This window comes from Odontomachus brunneus, unplaced genomic scaffold (assembly GCF_010583005.1).
Source record: "Odontomachus brunneus isolate Ranch 3 - 2012 unplaced genomic scaffold, Obru_v1 Obru_scaffold_144, whole genome shotgun sequence".
In the NCBI taxonomy this organism is placed as follows: Eukaryota; Metazoa; Arthropoda; class Insecta; order Hymenoptera; family Formicidae; genus Odontomachus; species Odontomachus brunneus.
In genome coordinates, this window is record NW_022639594.1 from 604,424 (window position 1) to 616,317 (window position 11,894).

Here is an 11,894-nt window from a genome sequence, read left to right on the forward strand (position 1 = left end):
GAGAGAGAGAGAGAGAGAGAGAGAGAGAGAGAGAGAGAGAGGACAACGAGAGAGGTCGGAGGCGGTTTGCGGGGGATGGTCGCAGGACGAGTGCCGGATTATATCCGGACCAATTCTACCGAAATGTATCTCCGTCGTTGCGCCTGAGCACGTTCGAATGTGCGTGCGTGCTGGGCTACGTGTACCTTGTGTAGGTACGCTCGCGCGCGCGTGTGATATTGTCGCTGCACGGAGCGCGATCCGGAAATAGAGAGTGTACAGGCACAGGCTAGTAGACAGGGCGAAAAATCATTGCCATCGGCTTTACGTCGGCGCGGTTAGAAACTTCAGTTACCCTCTCTCTCTCTCTCTGTCTCTCTCTCTTCCGCTTGGAAACGTGTTTCGTGTAAAATTCTATTCGATAAGTGAGTACTCGCTAAATGCGGCGGATAACTAACTCAGATGCATATCGCTACTCGATTATTAATATCCGCGAACGGTCCCGAGTTAAATTCGTAGACATCTTATTAATTAAAGAGAAAGAGGTGAAAAACCGTGAAGATATATTCGAAATATAATTCGAGCGCATGTGGTGGTCGACTATATTAGCCAGTCAATCATCTGACAAATTAATGTACGTAAATGATACTAACCTGAGTGAATATTCCAGCGAATTTTTTAGAGAGGAAAATAAAAAGAGAGTTTTCCCGTGCGCGTAGGATGTAGCGACAAAAATAGAGCTGTGTGAACTGAGTGAAGTTTCCTATTTTCCGTTACATTGAACTCTAATTCCCGAGATATTTTCACTAAATCGTGTAATCAAAATGCGAGCACGGCAAGCAGGCCGATCGAGTGAATTAGTTAACGAAGTGCCATTCAGCGCACGGTCACTCGGCGTGAACGTTGATTGGCGAGATTTAACCTTAAATATATCAAAAACTGGAGAAAGGAGCACGTCGGGTTACGAAAACGGAAATGAAATGAACGTCCTCGCGGAAAATTGACAGTGCTAATTTCATGCGATATATTCAGTCGCGTGCGACTTCTCTCTCTCTTTTTTTTTTAATATCTTGTTAGGGGAAACTTCGAGCGTTATTACGGCAGGGGGTGTATAATCGATACATTTTTATCAAATGGAGATTTTACGCGTATAATCCTTCGACGAGAAACAATTTCATGAAATATTCCGATCTCCTCTTTCTCTCTCTCTCTCTCTCCCCTCCACTCCTCTTTTTATTAAACTCGATACAAGCGCCGCGATAACCAATAATGAATAGATCGGCGATACCATCCCAGGCATTTTGCGCGCATAACATTTTTCGTCGCTATAATCTAAACGCTATTTTTTCCGATGCAATTACCTCGCGTTACACGCGAGATTGCGGCCGGAGTATCGCCCAGACGCTCACGCGTAAGAGAGGGAAAATCGGCGTCTCCGTAGGGGAATCGCGTTTTTTCCGACCGTTGGGACTTCTCGGAAGCCGAACTACTTTCCGGGCTGTCGCTCGTACATTTTGATACATGTTGTAGAACAAACTGCAGGACGTGCGAGCGCGCGCACGCGCCGAGATTGACAAGCCGGGCGCGGAGCTTTGGACACACCGACAAGGAAGTTGGTGTTTCGGGGGATGCTGCGAGGATAGTGAGAACGCGCGAGAGAGATGAGAGAGAAAGAGAGAGAGAGAGAGAGAAGGAGAGACTGCGAGAGCGAGACTGTAGGAAGGGACGGTTTAAAATTTCACAATCCAGCGGTAAGCGATACGCTGGGCTAGGTTCATGAATATTTCAAGGTGTTTCGATACAGGAAATAGGAACGCCGCCGCTCACGATGCAAGCCGCCTCTCTTTGTCCCGGTTGCTCTACGCGAGATGCGGAAGTCATCCTCAAGGTTGAATGAGTGTCAAAGGTGTCGGTATATTCGGCAGAGGCGCTTTAAATGAAGATTATCGTTGCTTTTTTTCAATCAAAGGGAGATCCGGACACGAGCGCCGGCACTTGATACACGAATGACGTATGTGTGTGCGCAACGATAAAGGAATCGATATAATGCTAGCGCGCGCGCGCGCATATTTAAATATAAAAATATCCACGCTGTCGTTATTTAAAAATTGAAATAATCGACCACCCCGTCGGCATTTCCGCGTTAGCGGCGTATATCACGGCGGATTGTTTTGACGTTGTATCCTCGGCCTCCCCCGGAAATACGTTCTAGCAATCCCTCCATAGTGCCTCCTTCATTATTCATCTGCGCGTTCTCTTGTCCACTTTGTCTTTCCTTTGTCGTCTATCATATATCGATCGGTCGTATGTCACGGGGGTTAAGTTCGTTCGCGAAGCGTACCTATCGATCGCGAACGGGGCCCCGGCATCGCCGGCACCGCGTCTATTGTTTCGGCCACTCGGCGAACAAATTAATAGTTTGACACAATGATTCCAGCGTTAACAGTGCGCCCGACCGGCGTGAAACATGACGTGTCGCTAACCTACACGCATACACGCGCGTCCGCGCGATAAACAGCCATTATAAACGGAGTTATTTATTGCTTTTTATAATCGGGAAAGAGAACGGATGAATGGCTGCGCGCGCGAGCGCGCACGGGGGGATGGATAGAGCGCAGAGGGGGTATCGTCGGAACCGGAAGAACTCTCGGGGACAAACAAAGACGGCGGGAGAGCGCAAACTTCGCCGTGGGAAATTTAATAATATCCTTCCGCGCCGGGGGAATTTAAGGACTTCATAAAGTCGCGCGCGTTAAGTGCCGTTGGCGCGTCCCGACCCGTCTCAAAAATTTCATTACTCGCGACGTTCGCGTTCTTTTTTGGGCAGCGCGTCGCGCCGCCAAGACGGATATGCGAGACTCGTCTTCCGGAATAATCGAGAAGTGCGCGCGGTCTGACGCGAGATCTCTGTCGTCGTTCGCGTCGACCTTTAGCCTGCGGCGCCCCCTCGACAACACAGTCGAGAAGACGATCGCTGTGTTCTGCGCGTTACCATGCCGGGAGTTTCTACTTTCAAAAGTCCTTGCTTCTTTCCGATAAAACATGGGAAATTCTTCGATATGTTGGCATTTGTGCTTTCATTCAATGCATAAACATTTTCATTTCTGTGCAACCAAATGGAACAACAGCACAAACCGCGAAACTGTACTGTATAATATTATTTATTATATTTATTATTTATTTATTATTATTTATTATTGTGGAGAGAATATTACGATTTCTTTCTTTTTTCATACAAATTCTTTTCGACTTTACTATGCTTTTGGTAGTGCAGGAATAAACTGTAACGGTAAAAATAGGAAATATAAAACAATCTCAGATTATATCTTATTTTGTACTACAAACATTAAGAAAGATCAGGCACGATCGATGAGATACGATTTAGGAGACCGAAGGTTCCGGCGACTCTTCCTTGCATCTCCTTAACAAATGAGGCGCTGTTAGCGTACAGTGCGAGCGTCGGAAACGTCGGATGCATATATGCAGTATTCGCACTCAGGGTTAAATGGTTTACGGCGGTATCGGCAACGCGTCAGGCGGCAACGGGCGGCCAAAATCAGAAAGCATCCGCGCCACGGCGTTCCACCCGCATGAAAATCGCCGCGTATACATAATGCATGGAGGGGCAAAAGGGGAGGGGAGAAAAGGGGAGGGTCGGTGGCGGCCGATATTATTTTTCCGCGAGTACTATATCACGCGAGGAAATTACAAGCCCGCTTCAATAAGTAATAAATAACGTCTCGCGGGGGCTCGGTGGGTGTACACGAGACGGAGGGGGGAGAGAGAGAGAAAGGAGGGGATGAGAGAAAGAGAGAGAGAGAGAGGCCGTTGTCGTGCAGAGAACGCGGGACACATACTTTCTACTCTGTCGCCCTTCGCCCTATCGCCTCGCTCTGTCTCGCTCTGTCGCGTATACAGGTCGAGATCGCCGCCTTCCGCCTTCGTTCTCTCCCTCGTATTGTTAGCGGCGATGATACATTGGATTCTCTAACGTTTTCGGGAGGCAACCCCGAAAGGCGCGCACACGGACGCGCGTACACGAGAGAAACATCGACGGGAGAGAGCACGGCGGGATCGAGCGGAAAGTCTTTCGCGCTTTCAAACTCTTCCCTCGAGTAAAGAGCTCAATCTTCTCTCTGTATCACCCCTCCGTCTATCACTCGCTGCCACTCTCTTTATCCCTCTTTCATTTATGTCTTTCCGCCTACTGTTCAACTTTCATTCGCGGTCGACCCTCCGGCACGCCGCGTCGACGACACCAGATAGATCTGGCGAAACACACAGCGCGTCGTGGCGTAATTAATATATCCACAATTAAAGGTGAATGTATATTACAGCGCACGAGGCGGATAATTTATTCGCCGGGAAATTCAACACCGCCACCGCCTCCCCCTACTTTTCCTCCTCCGCCGACGACAGGTAAATCGAGATTCCATGAGGTTTCCGTTCATAATTTCAGAAGCCATAAAAGTACGAACGTATAATCAATTGGCGCAAAATTGCTTGAAATTGTATCAATTTCTCTTTTCCCTCCCTCTCTCTTTCCCTTTCAAGCGAAAAGAAACAGGCACATCGAGGGTTTCGTGCGGCGCGAATGCCGAGGCGAGAATGCTAATTAGCGGTTTCGCCTGAAGGACATCCTTTTTGCGTTCCTCTTGTCGGCCGTGCGCGATGAGGAAACTATTGTAAATGGAATCCCGGTCCCCGCGCGGTCTGTGTGTAAGGGCGCGTTCGCACGAGGTAATAACTACAATTAAATTGCAGTAAGAGTGGCGAGGCGCGGCGGGGCTTGGCCCATGCCAGGCCATCGCATGCTTTAAAACTCATCGGCGTGATTTATCGTAAAAATTCCGCGTGCAGACGCGGGCTCGGCAACTTTCTTCTTTCCGGTCTCGTTGCCGGTGGTGTACAACTCGATATAACTGCTCTGCAACATCCCCGAAGCCGAAGGTGTTGCAGACAGCCAGTTCAATTTCATGGCTTACACTGTTCCTCCATCCGCCGCAGCCTATCGCGCCCGCGCGCGCACCATCTTCCTTCTTCTTTTATGTCCCCCTTCCCTCTGCCCTGGCCTCTCGCCTCCTACCTCATCTCACCCTTCCTCGAGCGGCCTCCACCCTTTGAAAACTTTTCTACTCGGCATCCTCGAAACTTTCAAATCACTTCCCCGTTTCCCTCGAGCTTTTTAAAAATTCATCCCCCCTCCGCTCGCGCCCATCTCTCAAGAGCCGTCCCCCTGCCGTACTCGAAGAATCGCGCGATGGATAGAGGCAGAGAGAGAGAGAGAGAGAGAGAGAGAGAGAGAGAGTGTGCATGGGTTAGGGGTGGCTCGACGCGGCCTGAAGAACGAGTGAACACTTAATTTGTAATTGAAATGCCAAGGAATCGCTCGATCGCGACGTGGCGGCGACTGCGACGTTTGAGAGGGTGAAATGGACGGAGGCCGAAAGACAAAGCCGTTCGAGCGGAAGCAATTAATATTTTCCATCCGTCGAAAAAGCCGGAAGATCGAACCGCCGGGCCCAGAGAGGGTGGCGGAAAGTTCGCCGTGCTCGACATTGACGATCTGACTCGACTTGATTGTAATACCGGCGGAAAACGAACGAACGCGACAATCCCGATTATCTCCCCGCGACCTCACGAATTTAAGCCCGCGAATTTAAGCCCGCGAATCTCCGCCGCGCGCTGCTCTGTTTATCGAATTATTGCGTAACCCAGTTTTCCGCCCGCCGGACCGAACTGACTACGTTGTGGGAGATAGACGCAAACCACGTGATATGGCGAGGCGAGGCGAGGTGAGACGAGGCGAGGCGACCGTGGAGACTCAAATTTGCACGTTCACGGCCGAACGAGCCCCGTTCCGCGCACCTTATTCTCCTTTGCGAATTTAAAATCGCCGTAGACGCACGACGTCGCTCAACCACGAAACGAGTCCGGGAGTAGTAGTTCGCATGATCGATTATCGATAACTCCGGCTGGCTTGAACTTTCAAAAAAGTCCTCGGTCCCTCCCGTCTTCCTCTATTTCCCTTTTCCCCTTCCCCTCCTCCTCCCCGCACGCTGCCGCTTTAACTGTCTGTCCACCACTCCGCTCCCACCGCTATTACCCCTTTCCTTTCTCGCTCGCCGACCCTCGTGCGCCTTTTTGTCTCTTCCTCGTTCGATATTTCTCTCGTTCGCTTCTCTTCCCTGTTTCTCTCTCTTTCCCACCCTCCCTCCCTCTCTCTACTCTTTATCTCGCTCTCGCCATCTGCTACCCCCTAAATGGTCACTCTCGAGGATCCACTTTGTGCCGGTACGAAACGATTCGACCCGCCGGGCGGAGGAGAGTGGGGGAAAACGATTTTTCAGCCGTTTGACTTTCATTTCCTAATTGCTGCCGCAACAGAAGCTGTCGCGCAACTCCGAATCGACGACTGGAAATTCATCGCGCTCTTTCCGGGGTTATCGATCGCCGGGGTCGAACACTTTTTGTCACTCGGCGACCTGACCAGAAACCCCGCGGTAAACGGGACGACGGACCGCCAATACGCATCGGAAGTAGATTGAAGAGCTGATTAATTTATCGCCGCTACCGACGAAGGACGAGGGCGATCGAAGGGAGGAGAGCGGGAGAAAAACAGAGAGAGAAAGTCTACCTCACAATCCTGCTCGTCGGTTGAACTTTACTTCAGCTTAGTTACCGGAGAGATATATCGCGTTAAAAATTGCAAAGTTGAAATTTCTACAGGGAGCGAGGGAGACGCAGAGAAGAAGGGCTCGCTCGCTCACTCGACGTTCTCTCGTCGAGGAAATATAAATCGAGCGAATCAGTCACGTAGATTCCCGTCGTTAAAATCAAAGTCGCGAGTTTAAGGACTTCTCGTGTGCGCGGATTAACGTACATACGTGCCATCCTACCTACATACGTACGCGCGTATATTACACGTGAACAACGTGCAGGATATTCCGAGCGAGCGACGGAAACGATGTCGATGTCCCGATGCGTGCTAATGGAATAGAAGCTCGCGTGGGAGACGGAGTCGCGAGCTCGGCTGCCGGCAGTATCGGTCCGCGGCTATTCATGCGAAACTAGGAGTGCGAATCGCGCTTTAGGTACTCGCACGGGTTACGATATCACCACACGCGTGATTATCGCCGTATTAACGCACGGACATACGAACCAAAGTGAGCGACGGGCCGGCCGCGATCATGCGGCAATTCGACGCTTCGCGTTTGGCTCCTGAGTTTCAGAGCTGTGCCGACCGAGCTGATGGCGTGCGGGCGGGATGAGACTAACGGCGGCCGGTGAAAGCGTCCGGATGTGCCGGCGCGAGCTGGCTTTGCGCGCTCGTCTTTAAAGATTCACGCCCCCTAAATCGACAAGCGTGCTCTTTCCGCGGCGGCGCGCGAGACGGCGACGTAACCGGAACGGGAAAATGTGTAGCCCGCAGCAAACCTTGAAACACGTTTTCCTAGTGCCGCGCGCGCACAGCTTAAGTGCATGCAGCGCGCCGTAAAATGAACGGCTGCTTCCATTATCCGGGAGCTTGTCGGCGAACGTGGCAGCGACGCCGCCGAGAATGGCAAACGACGAGCGAATCACGCGAGGCGATAATTACACTTTTACGACGGACAGCGGCGATAATTGTATTTTCGAAGAAGAGTGGCCGAAACTATACGCAAAAGCGAGAGTAAATCACACGAAAGAAACACCCCCGAGCTGTGTATGTGCGCGTATGTTCCTCCATTGATATCAGGGATTTATTTTCTATTTCTTGGAGTGATATCTCACTCAAGATGAGTGAAGAGTGGCAGTATGTTCACTCAAAGCGACAGTGAAAACACTGCCACTCAAAATCACAAAAGTGAATGTTTCACTTAAGCTTAGAGTGAATTCTGCAGGGAAAAAAAAATTTGCTAATACAAACAACTTTATATAAAATTTATATAAAATATTAACTGCATAATATATATATTATCAAATCTTTTAGCTATCATAACTAAATAACTTTGCTATGAAAGCAAGAAAATTTGCTCCTGCAGTTAATATTTTTAGTTGTCCATATATTAGCAAATCTTTTTTTCCGTATGAATTTATGAATGAATGTTTTAGTCAATTAGAATATGAATACATTCCTGTGACAGTGAAGGATATTAGGTACAATTTTTCTCCAATTTCGAGTGAATAATCAATTTATTTTAAGAGTGCTTAAAAAAATATGCTCTAAAAAATACTTACATGGAAGTAACTATATTCCATATAAGTGTTAATTTCTTGAAGCAAATTCTGCATATAAGAGTTAATATTTTTTTAAATACTCTATGAGTTTTTTTAAATACTTTATATAAGTGGAAGATCGTTAAAATTTGACTCGATAGTAATTTTAAGGTAAAAGTACCAATGCTATTAATAACTTTGGTATCTAACTCTAAACTTATTATTTTGGGTTTTCAAGTACAAATATTTGAACTTTCAATATATGTATTTATTGCAAGTTTAAATATTCTTATTTAAGGACCAAACAACAAGATGAAGGTAAGAAGAAATTGGTACTTTTATCTTACTTTCCAAATTCTCCAAATCCCCAAGAAATTTAAAGAGCAATTGTCGGCGAGCGAGTGCCAGACGTCGGAAATCTGACAATGAAATTAACGAATCGTCGTGTTGTTTGCATGTTTGAATGTTTAGAAACACCGTTGTGATCCAGTACGTTTAAGCGTCCCGAGATCAATGAGACGTCGCGAAGTTTGCTACAGCGGAATAGGATGCGCATAGTGACAGTGCGGATAAGTCGACAGTGGTAAAGTCTGGCGTTTAGTCGGACTAGTGAATAGGAGCGGCATCGACGGGACGATCGTGGGTAGTCAAGGCCCGGCTTACGACGACGCGGAGGAGAAGAATCGATCGCGCATCCGCCCCGACGGCGGTTCCCGATGTCCTTTGGTCCGGGCTTAATGACGCCTGAACTGGAGTTTAATCGCGGATTAAGTACGATCCAGCGGCGTTCCAATGCGATTAGAAAAAGGCCGGCGGAGGAGCGGACGGGCGGGCATGCAAATGATCGCGCGCGATATTGCTCCCTGCGTCGTCTTTTACAAGCGGTCACGTTTCATCTTTACGTTTGCTTTTCGCGAGCGCGCGTACTGTCGTCGTGTTTAACATTTAAATGAGTCGTTGCTCGGCGCATTTAGTTTCGTCGCATCCGCTCTCGCGATCATCGATCGAAAGTGAAAATGGTCTCGCGTCAGAAGAATTTTATTATATCGTGTTTCCACGAAAAGAATAGATTTGCTATTCTGATTGGAAATCTCGCTAATTTGACACATTTGCAGCCGTAATACATACGGACAGCTAGGTTTCTATGCTACTATGATCAGTCAGGAGCTATTAAACAAAGCATTCAAACAACAATGACATCGTCAAGCTCTGTGTATATAACAACGCTTTCAAGTAATTAACGTTAAACGGATCGCACGTTTCAGAGCGGCATAAAATAATTGATTGTACCCGAGTCGAAATTTTTGATTCTACATTGACCCTGCAAATTCCGTCGAACTTGAAGAGTCAATGAAGAATCCTAAGATCTATAAGCTATTGACCTACCTTGATGCTGCAAATGGCTGTTTGCTGCTGTTTTCTTCATGTAGACGAAATTCGAAGAGGTATTCGTTCCAGAATTATTTACACAGAGAAAAGAATTTGGTTGGATTAACATGAAGTTTGGTTTTAATAAACGAACCAATGCGTTTTGGTCCAAAGACACAGAATCTCAGTGGTTTCTTTGATCCAAATTATAGCTCTAAGAACCAGAAATTCCATTTTCTTCAACCAAAACGGTTCGTTTATTACAACCAAATTTTTCTCTCTGTGTAATACCGAAATCTTTTAATTTTTAATTATTTAAATTATTTTTTAATTTTAAAAATTATTTATTTAATAATATAATAATTAAAAATATAATAATATATAATAATAATTAAGATTTATTTATTTAAATTAAAAGTTATTTCCACGGAAAAAAATTTAATTAACGTGAAGCTTGATTTTAATAAACGAACCAATATGAAATGTGTTTTCTGATCTGAATTTTTTAAATTGTTTTAATTATTTTTTAATTAGTTAATATCTCCATGCATTTAAGTAGAATATCATTCATAAACTGCGAATTGCTCGAAATAGCCGTGATTTAACGACCAAGATTCGATGTTCATCTCATATGTCACATTTTTTAACTAAATGACAAAGTCTACAGATACACGATCTTTCGTTGCCGTTTCCCGTCGCATCACGTTTCACGTAAATGTTGGAAAAATTAAGTACTCGGACACATCGAATGCACAAAACCAACACTCGCTCACTGCCATTCACGACAGTCGCCGAAAAATCTCAAAAAACACATATCGTTTGTATGAATGTCGAAAAAGATAAGAAGGTAAGAATCCTCGGCCGCGTCGAGTCAACCAATTATTTAAGTCCACTCTCTCCCCGTTCCCGCTTTTTGAATATTTACACACGCGATTGGAAATGTGCGAGATGTGGTTACGTTTAAACGAGGAAACAATTTGTATAGGAAATATCGAGAAAGAAACGAACGCGAGAAGAGATGATGGAATCACTATTATAAACTCTGGAATAATCGATGAATCGTGGAATATTTTATATATCATCACTCTTCTATACGTTATTCGGCGATTTCTCAAACAGAAGTGGGATTAAAGCATGAATTGCGAGCGGCATACTTATCACCTACCTTAGATATCTTATCTCTCGATGCATCTTCTTCCAGGAAACGTCAAAATAAGTGCATTCGATGCGTAAAAACCACTCGCCAATTGCCATTCGCGATAATTGCTTGACGGGAACATTTCAGAAAATGCACATCGTTTGCGCGGAAAAAGTCAGGAATCTTCGCGAACGATTCATCTTCGCGAACGACAACTAATCATTTAATAAAGTGTTTTTCCCGCTGTCCTTCAAATTCTTTTCCCCGCTTAGATCGTTATAGAAATCATGTGATAATTAATAATGAACGAAATATTCATATCAATACAATTGACGAATACGATATGACAATTGACGAAATGTGGTTATATTCGAACGAAATTTATATATATATTTAAATATAAGAACATTAAATTATTTAGTAAGGATTAAAGATTGGATAAATTGATATAAGAATAAAACACTTAATCTAATCTCTTCCTAATGTTTTTTTTTTTCTTTTTTCGTTTCTGTGAAATGTTTTGATGGAACCAAATGATAAAGTTTTCTTTTTTCTCGATTAAATGACAAAATTTTTTTTCTTTTTTTTTCTTTTTACTGTTGCAGACGTATATTTACGATGTATTTATGTATTTATGTATTTACGATGTATTTATGATATGTCGTTTACTGCTCTAGACGTATATTTACACAAGCTAGGTAAAATTATTTAGAACGGGAAAATGCTCCAGTCGTTGATCAGTGCAGTGCAGTGGATCAGTGCAGCAGGCTGCTGCAGACGTATTTAAACGAGATGGCAAATAAAATGCGCGTACCGCTGGCATCCGTAACAATTAAATGCGCAGTGAAAAGGTTAATGGAAGTTTCGATGAGATTTGTAACTCTTAAAAGAGCTAATATGAAGCTGTAAAGGCAAAGATGTATTATTAACAATTATGTGTCCAATAATGCTGTTTATCAAAGCGATTTAATTGTAGGTTCGATACAATAACAAATGCCAACAGATGCAAAACGATGTTGGCTGATGTTGACAAGATCGGATTAGCGACCAAAGAAGCATTATTGGACGTGAAAATCAACACTTGCGAGGTTTATATTATATCCTAGGACCGGTATTCATAGAGTTATAAATTATTTAAGATCTTTGTGTGTGTGTGTGTGTGTGTGTGTGTGTGTGTGTGTGTGTGTGTGTGTGTGTGTGTGTGTGTGTG

At 45.3% G+C, this 11,894-nt stretch overlaps 2 protein-coding genes across 11 annotated transcripts in view; one reads left to right on the forward strand and one right to left on the reverse strand.

Moving 5' to 3' along the window:
* Positions 1 to 11,894, forward strand: part of LOC116850399 (nephrin-like) — a 539,959-nt gene that overhangs the window by 302,461 nt on the left and 225,604 nt on the right. The gene's annotated exons all lie outside the window — the stretch shown is intronic.
* LOC116850400 (glucose dehydrogenase [FAD, quinone]-like) overlaps positions 1 to 11,894 on the reverse strand; it is a 174,698-nt gene that overhangs the window by 162,136 nt on the left and 668 nt on the right. The window lies entirely within an intron of this gene.